Source organism: Pristiophorus japonicus, unplaced genomic scaffold (genome assembly GCF_044704955.1).
Source record: "Pristiophorus japonicus isolate sPriJap1 unplaced genomic scaffold, sPriJap1.hap1 HAP1_SCAFFOLD_115, whole genome shotgun sequence".
In the NCBI taxonomy this organism is placed as follows: domain Eukaryota; kingdom Metazoa; phylum Chordata; class Chondrichthyes; family Pristiophoridae; genus Pristiophorus; species Pristiophorus japonicus.
This window is the reverse complement of record NW_027250810.1, coordinates 2,007,115-2,017,294: the sequence shown is the minus strand read 5'-3', so window position 1 is coordinate 2,017,294 and position 10,180 is coordinate 2,007,115.

Here is a 10,180-nt window from a genome sequence, read left to right as displayed (position 1 = left end):
ATTTATTTGAACACGCATTCGAGGACTGCCTGACAGGAGAAGAATCTGCTGCAGTATTTTGCTATTCCACATCTGAAAGAAGGCAAATTATATAAGTTAGAAACATAGCGATTTTATCGAGAGCTTGCGGATGGGCTGTGTGACATGAGGAGCTCCTACCCCCTTATTTTCAAATACAAATCAAACCAAGACAAGACAAGACATGACTGACTGACTGACTTTGTTTATACAGATATATATATAAATATTAATGTATACGTATATTTATAAACAATCGCAACTTTTTAAATTTCACAATAAATGTGCCTTTTCTGTTCTGCCAGCACTGGGCTCTATTACATTTGAGCTATTTCACAGCACACGCAGCTGCTGTCAGATCCAGCAGAAAGGCACTCGCGACTTTAAAAGATCGCCTTTGTTCCCCATATCTTCCCTCGTGGCTTGTCTTACACCATGGGCTTACTGTGTTTGGGTATTTACTGACTGCACGCACTGATTTCCAGTGGATTTCATGCAGTCGCACAGCCTTCGTTCAATCAAAAATATATAGATTAAGAAATAATTATTTATTTATTTAAATCAAACCAAATTCAATTTTTTGCAATAAAACTGTAAATTTATTTATTTTCTTATTGTGATAAATATACATATGTTTAAAATTGTCTTTTTTTCTGGGTTGGTTTTACTTCGCTCCCTCCTTCCTGCCTGTCAATCAACTGTGGCTTCAAAAGCCGTCCCAGCCTCTCGTGGTCCTGAGACCCACGCTCACTCACGCACAGCACAATTGCCTTCAGGAATGATAGAAATCCCACTTTAATCTTTTGAAAGGGAACTGCTGTCCGTGAAGGCCCATTCTACAGCTGTGTAAGAGATATGTGCTTCCTGTCCTGGATCATTCGGTGTCTGTTCAAACGGGATGGTTGTCAGTTCCGGTTCATCAATTGCCCCTTTAAGACGTATTTTCTCATAATCGGGATCATCCTGTATATTTTAAAAGGAGTGTGATTTTAGTTGCGATAACCGATTGTTAAACTGTTGTGTTTCAAGCTACATTGACGTTGCCTGTGTCCGTGCACATCCATATCACAGCGCATCGTTTCGTGACTCAAAATATACCCATGTTTTCATAAATCCACTCCTTGAAAGATCCCTTGTCCCAAATTTGCTCTCAGTATAAAAAAACAACAAATTTCATGCCAGCAGCAGCGGCTGCGTGGCCAAATGGATAAGTCGTCTGACTTCGACTGTAACTGTGATGTTATCAGAAGATTGCAGGGTCGAGTCCTGCTGCGGTCAGCTAACTTGCAGCGTGAAATTTTATATTCTTTGTTTTGATTCTGCCTCAAAACGAACCATCTCATGCAGTCACTCACCTAAAGTAAAGGAAGGCTGTTTGCTTTAAAAAGCTAATGGCACATTTTGATCACTGTCGACCTGGTTGCACTGGCAAAACAAGCGGTGAAGTAGACTTTCGTGCACATTATTTCTGTTTGAATACCAAAAGTAGGGGATGGATGTCTGACTTTGCAGTAAAGAGGAGAAAAGATGACTGAGAATATTTACAAACAATCCCTACTTTTTACCTTTCACAATAAATGTGCCTTTTCTGTTCTGCCTGCACTTGGCCCTATTGCATTTGAGCTCTTTCACAGCACACGCAGCTGCTGTCAGATCCAGCAGAAAGGCAATCGCGACTTTAAAAGTTCGCCTTTGTTCCCCACATCTTCCCTCGTGGCTTGCCCTCCACCATGGGCTGACCGTGTTTGGATATTTACTTACTGCACCCCTGATTTCCAGTACAATTCATCCAGTCACGCAGTCTTCCTTCAATCAAAAATATATAGATTAGGAAACAATTATTTATTTATTTAAATCAAATCAAATTAATTTTTTTTCAATAAAATTATAAAATTATTTATTTTCTTATTATGATAAATATATATATATATATATTTCAAATTAGCTTTTTGTCTGGGTTGGTTTTACTAACCTCCCTCCTTCCTGTCTGTCGATCACCTGTGGCTGCAACAACCGTCCCAGCCCCGCGTGGTCCAGAGTCCCACGCTCACACACGCACAGCATAATTGCCTTCAGGATTGATAGAAATCCCACTTCATTCTTTTAAAAGGGAACTGTTGTCAGTCAATAGTCATTCTACATCTGTAAGAGGGATGTTCTTGCAGTCCCGGATCATTCGGTGTCTCCTTAAAAGTGGTGGTTGTCAGTTCCGGTTCATAATTTTCTCCTTTAACAAGTCGGATCGACCTGTATAGCATTAAAAGGAGTGTGATTTCAGCTGCGATGACCGAATTGTTAAACTGTTGTGTTTCAAGATACATTGTGCCCGTGCCCATCCATATCGCAGCGCATCTGTTCATTACTCGAAATATGCAATGTTTTTCTAAATCCTCTCCTTGATCTCACACTTGTCTCAAATTTGCTCTCAACATAACAGTCACCTGTCACAAAGTGTCAGGGAATTTAAGTGGCAGTATCTATCCTGCATTCACCTGTCACATATTTTCAGAATAAGATAGACAGTATCTATCTAACACTCACCTGTCACATTGTATCAGAGAATGAGAGAGGCAGTATCTATCCAACACTCACCTGTCACATAGTATCAGAGAATGAGAGAGACAGTATCTATCCAACACTCACCTGTCACATAGTGTCAGAGAATGAGAGAGGCAGTATCTATACTACACTCACCTGTCACATATTGTCAGAGAATGAGAGAGGATATATCTATCCAACACGCACCTGTCACATAGTATCAGAGAATGAGAGAGACAGCATCTTTCCAACACTCACCTGTCACATCGTATCACTGAATGAGAGAGGCACTATCTATCCTACACTCACATGGCACACAGTGTCAGACAATGAGAGAGGCAGTATCGATCCAACACTCACCTGTCACATAATGTCAGAGAATTAGAGAGGCTGCATCTATCGTACAATCACCTGTCACACAGTGTCAGAGAATGAGAGAGACAGTATCAATCCAACACTGACCTGTCACATAGTGTCAGCGAATGAGAGAGGCAGTATCTATCCTAAACTCACCTGTCAAACAGTGTCAACGAATGAGAGAGGCAGTATCTCTCCAACACTCGCCTGTCACATCGTGTCAGAGAATGAGACAGGCAGCATCTATCCTACACTCACCTGTCACATCGTGTCAGAGAAGTAGAGAGGCAGCATCTATCCAACACTCACCTGTCACATAGTGTCAGAGGATGAGAGAGGCAGTATCTATCCAACACTGACCTGTCACATCGTATCACTGAATGAGAGAGGCACTATCTATCCTACACTCACATGTCACACAGTGTCAGAGAATGAGAGAGGCAGTATCGATCCAACACTTACCTGTCACATAGTGTCAGAGAATTAGAGAGGCAGCAAATATCCTCCACTCACCTGTCACATAGTTTCAGAGAATGTGAGAGGCAGTATCTATCCAACACTGACCTGTCACATAGTTTCAGCGAATGAGAGAGGCAGTATCGATCCAACACTCACCTGTCACATAGTATCAGAGAATGAGAGAGGCAGTGTCTATCCTACACTCACCTGTCACACAGTGTCAGCGAATGAGAGAAGCAGTATCTCTTCAACACTTGCATGTCACATCGTGTCAGAGAATTAGAGAGGCAGCATCTATCCTCCACTCACCTGTCACATATTGTCAGAGAATGAGAGAGGCAGTATCAGTCCAAAATAACCAGTCACATATTGTCAGAGAATGAGAGAGGCAGTATCTAACCCACACACACCTAACAAATTGTTTCAGCGAATGAGAGAGGCAGTATCTCTCCAACACTCACCTGTCACATAGTGTCAGAGAATTAGAAAGGCAGTATCTATCCTGCAATCACTTGTCACATCGTGTCAGATAATGAGAGAGGCACTATCTATCCTGTACTCACATGCCACATTGTGTCAGAGAATAAGAGAGGCAGTATCGATCTAACACTCAACTGTCACATAGACAGAGAAAGAGGGAGGCAGTACTATCCAACACTCACCTGTCACATAGTGTCAGAGAATTAGTTCGGCAGTATCTATCCAACACTCACCTGTCACTTGGTATCAGAGAATAAGAGAGGCAGTATATCTCCAAAAATCACCTGTCACTTGTATCAGATAATGAGAGAGGCAATATCTATCCAACACTCACCTGTGACATAATGTCAGAGTATAGGAGAGGCAGTATCTATCCAACACAAACCTGTCATATAGGTTCAGAGAATGAGAAAGGCAGAAGCTATCCAACACTCACCTTTCACAGAGTGTCAGAGAATGAGAGAGGCAGTATCTATCCTACACTCACCTGTCACATAGTGTCAGAGTATGAGCGTGGCAGTAACTATCAAACACACAGCTGTCACATCGTGTCAGAGAATGAGAGAGGCAGTATCTAACCAACACTCACCTGTCACATAGTGTCACAGAATGAGAGAGGCAGTATATATCAAACACTCACCTGTGACATAGTGTCAGAGAATGAGAGTGGCAATATCGATCCGAATCATCTGTCAAATAGTGATCGAGAATGAGAGAGGCAGTATGTATCCAACACTCACCTGTCACAGTGTCAGAGTATGAGAGAGGCTGTAGCTATCCAACACTTACCTATCCCATCGTGTCAGAGAATTAGAGTGGCAGTATCTATCCTACACTCACCTGTCACATAGTGTCAGAGAATGAGTGAGGCAGTATCTATCCTCCACTCACATGTCACATAGTGTCAGCGAATGAGAGAGGCAGTGTCTATCCAAAACTCACCTGTCACAACATGCCAGAGAATGAGAGAGGCAGTATCCATCCAACACTCATCTGTAACATTGTATCAGAGAATGAGAGAGGCAGTATCTATCCAACACTCACCTGTCACATCGTATCAGAGAATGAGAGAGGCAGTATCTATCCAACACTCACCTGTCACAAAGTGTCAGGTAATTTCAGAGGCAGTAACTATCCTGCACTCACCTGTCACATTTTATCAGAATAAGAGAGACAATATCTATCGAACACTCACCTGTCACATTGTGTCAGAGAATGAGAGAGGCAGTATCTATCCAGCACTCACCTGTCACATAGTTTCAGAGAATGAGAGAGGCAGTATATATCCTGTACTCACATGTCACTTGGTATCAGGAAATGCGAGAGGCAGTATCTATCCTACAATCACCTGTCACATCGTATCAGAGAATGAGAGAGGCAGTATCGATCCAACACTAACCTGTCACATGATGTCTGAGAATTAGAGAGGCAGCATCTAACCTCCACTCACCTGTCACATAGTGTCAGAGAATGAGAGAGGCTCTATCTATCCAACACTGACCTGTCACATAGTGTCAGCGAATGAGAGAGGCAGTATCTATCCAACATTCACCTGACACATAGTATCAGCGAATGAGAGAGGCAGTATCAATCCTTCACTCACCTGTCACACAGTGTCAGCGAATGAGAGAGGCAGTATCTCTTTTCACTCGCATGTCACATATTGTCAGAGAATGAGAGAGGCAGTATCTATCCAAAACTCATCTGTAAGATTGTATCAGAGAATGAGAGAGGCAGTATCTATCCAACGCTCACCTGTCACATCGTATCAGAGAATGATAGAGGCAGTATCTGTCCAACACTCACCTGTCACAAAGTGTCAGGTAATTTCAGAGGCAGTAACTATCCTGCACTCACCTGTCACATATTTTCTGAATAAGAGTGACAGTACCTATATAACACTCACCGGTCGCATTGTATCAGAGAATGAGAGAGGCAGTATCTATCCAAAACTCACCTGTCACACAGTGTCAGAGAATGAGAGAGGCAGTATCTATCCAACACTCTGCTGTCACATAGTGTCAGAGAATGAGAGAGGCAGTATCTATCCAACACTCACCTGTCACATAGTGTCAGAGAATGAGAGAGGCAGTATCTATCCAGCACTTACCTGTCACATAGTATCAGAGAAGTAGAGAGGAAGCATCTATCCAACACTCACCTGTCACATAATGTCAGAGAATGAGAGAGGAAGTGTCTATCCAACACTCACCTGTCACATAGTATCAGAGAATGAGAGAGACAGTATCTATCCAACACTCACCTGTCACATAGTGTCAGAGAATGAGAGAGGCAGTATCTGTACTACACTCACCTGTCACATATTGTCAGAGAATGAGAGAGGATATATCTATCCAACACGCACCTGTCACATAGTATCAGAGAATGAGAGAGACAGCATCTTTCCAACACTCACCTGTCACATCGTATCACTGAATGAGAGAGGCACTATCTATCCTACACTCACATGGCACACAGTGTCAGACAATGAGAGAGGCAGTATCGATCCAACACTCACCTGTCACATAATGTCAGAGAATTAGAGAGGCTGCATGTATCGTACAATCACCTGTCACACAGTGTCAGAGAGTGAGAGAGACAGTATCAATCCAACACTGACCTGTCACATAGTGTCAGCGAATGAGAGAGGCAGTATCTATCCTAAACTCACCTGTCAAACAGTGTCAACGAATGAGAGAGGCAGTATCTCTCCAACACTCGCCTGTCACATCGTGTCAGAGAATGAGACAGGCAGCATCTATCCTACACTCACCTGTCACATCGTGTCAGAGAAGTAGAGAGGCAGCATCTATCCAACACTCACCTGTCACATAGTGTCAGAGGATGAGAGAGGCAGTATCTATCCAACACTCACCTGTCACATCGTATCACTGAATGAGAGAGGCACTATCTATCCTACACTCACATGTCACACAGTGTCAGAGAATGAGAGAGGCAGTATCGATCCAACACTTACCTGTCACATAGTGTCAGAGAATTAGAGAGGCAGCATCTATCCTCCACTCACCTGTCACATAGTTTCAGAGAATGTGAGAGGCAGTATCTATCCAACACTGACCTGTCACATAGTTTCAGCGAATGAGAGAGGCAGTATCGATCCAACACTCACCTGTCACATAGTATCAGAGAATGAGAGAGGCAGTGTCTATCCTACACTCACCTGTCACACAGTGTCAGCGAATGAGAGAAGCAGTATCTCTTCAACACTTGCATGTCACATCGTGTCAGAGAATTAGAGAGGCAGCATCTATCCTCCACTCACCTGTCACATATTGTCAGAGAATGAGAGAGGCAGTATCTATCCAACACTGACCTGTCACATAATGTCAGCGAATGGGAGAAGCAGTATCTGTCCAACATTCACCTGTCACATAGTATCAGCGAATGAGAGAGGCAGTATCTATCCTACACTCACCTGTCACACAGTGCAAGCGAATGAGAGAAGCAGTATCTCTTCAACACTTGCATGTCACATTGTATCAGAGAATGTGAGAGGCAGTATCTATCCTCCACTCACATGTCACATAATGTCAGAGAATGAGAGAGGCAGTATCTATCCTACAGTCACCTGTCACATAGTGTCAGAGAATGAGAGAGGCAGTATCAATCCAACACTCACCTGTCACTTGGTATCAGAGAATGACAGAGACAGTATCTAGCCAACACTTATCTGTAACATTGTATCAGAGAATGGGAGAGGCAGTATCTATCCAACACTCACCTGTCACATAGTGTCAGAGAATGAGAGAGACAGTATCTATCAACACTCCCTGTCAGTTTGTATCAGAGAATGGGAGAGGCAGTATCTATCCAACACTCACCTGTCAACTAGTTTCAGAGAATGAGAGAGGCAGTATCTATCCAACACTCACCTGTCACATAGTGTCAGAGTATGAGAATGGCAGTATCTATCCCACACTCACCTGTCACATAGTGTCAGAGAATGAGAGAGGCAGTATCGATCCTTCACTAACCTGTCACAGAGTATCAGAGAATGAGAGACGCAGTATCTATCCAACACTCATCTTTCACATTGTGTCAGAGAATGAGGGAGGCAGTCTCTATCCAAAACTCACCTGACAAATAGTGTCAGAGAATGAGTAGAGGTTGAACTAGCCTAAACTCACCTGTCACACAGTATCAGATAATGAGAGAGGCTGTATATATCCAACATTCACCTGTCACATAGTGTTAGAGAATGGGAGAGGCAGCATCTATACAACACTCACATTTCACATATTGTCAGAGAATGAGAGGCAGTATCTATCCTGCACTCTCCTGTCACATAGTATCAGAGAATGAGAGAGGCAGTATCTATCCTGCACTCACATGTCACTTGGTATCAGGAATAGAGAGAGGCAGTATCTATACTACAATCACCTGTCACATCGTGTCAGAAAATGAGAATGGCAGTATCTATACTACATTCACCTGTCACATATTGTCAGAGAATGAGAGAGGACATATCTATCCAACACGCACCTGTCACATAGTATCAGAGAATGAGAGAGACAGTATCTTTCCAACACTCACCTGTCACATAGTGTCAGAGAATGAGAGAGGCAGTATCAATCCAACACTCACCTGTCACATCGTATCACTGAATGAGATTGGCACTATCTATCCTACACTCACATGTCACATACTGTCAGAGAATGAGAGAGGCAGTATCGTTCCAACACTCACCTGTCACATCATGTCAGAGAATTTGAGAGGCAGTATCTATCCTACACTCACCTGTCACATAGTGTCAGAGAATGAGAGAGGCAGTAGCAATCCAACACTCACCTGTCACATAGTGTCAGAGAATAAGAGAGCAGTATCTATCCAACACTCACCTGTCACATTGTATCAGAGAATGTGAGAGGCAGTATCTATCCTCCACTCACATGTCACATAGTGTCAGAGAATGAGAGTGGCAGTATCTATCCTGCAGTCACCTGTCACATAGTGTCAGAGAATGAGAGAGGCAGTATCTTTCCAACACTCAGCTGTCAACTGGTTTCAGAGAATGAGAGAGGCAGTATCTATCCAACACTAAACTGTCACCTAGTGTCAGAGAAAGGGAGAGGCAGTATCTATCCAACACTCACCTGTCACATTGTTTCAGAGAATGAGAGAGGCAGTATGTATCCAACACTCACCTGTCACACAGTATCAGAGAATGAGAGACGCAGTATCTGTCCAACACTCACCTTTCACATTGATTCAGAGAATGAGGGAGGCAGTATCTGTGCAACACTCACCTGTCACATAGTGTCAGTGAATCAGTGAGGCTGTATCTATCCTAAACTCACCTGTCACACAGTATCAGATAATGAGAGAGGCTGTATATATCCAACATTCACCTGTCACATAGTGTTGGAGAATGAGAGAGGCAGCTTCTATACAACACTCACATTTCACATATTGTCAGAGAATGAGAGAGGCAGTATCTATCCTACACTCACCTGTCATGTAGTGTCAGAGAATGAGAGAGGCAGTATCTATCCAACACTCACCTGTCACATAGTGTCAGAGAATGAGAGAGGCCGTATTAATCCAACACTCACCAGTCACATAGTGTCAGAGAATGAGAGAGGCAGTATCAATCCCACACTCACCAGTCGCATAGTTTCAGCGAATGAGAGAGGCAGTATCTCTCCAAAACTCACATGTTACATAGTGTCAGAGAATGAGAGAGGCAGTATCGATCCTGCAATCCACTGTCACATCGTGTCAGAGAATGGGAGAGGCAGTTTCTATCCGACAATCACCTGTCACATCGTGTCAGAGAATGAGAGAGGCAGTATCAATCCAACACTGACCTGTCACATAATGGGAGGGCATCAAACAGGAAATTAGGGGTGCGTGCAATAAAGGTGCAGCAGTTATAATGGGTGACTTTAATATGCACATAGATTGGGCTTACCAAACTGGAAGCAATACGGTGGAGGAGGATTTTCTGGAGTGCATAAGGGATGGTTTTTTAGACCAATATGTCGAGGAACCAACTAGGGGGGAGGCCATCTTAGACTGGGTGTTATGTAATGAGAGAAGATTAATTAGCAATCTCGTTGTGCGAGGCCTCTTGGAGAAGAGTGACCATAATATGGTGGAATTCTGCATTGGAATGGAGAATGAAACAGTTAATTCAGAGACCATGGTCCAGAAGGCTAACTTTGAAGGTATGAGGCATGAATTGGCTGGGATGGATTGGCGAATGATACTGAAGGGGTTGACTGTGAATGGGCAATGGCAGACATTTAGAGACCGTATGGATGAACTACAACAAATGTACATTCCTGTCTGGCATAGAAATAAAAAA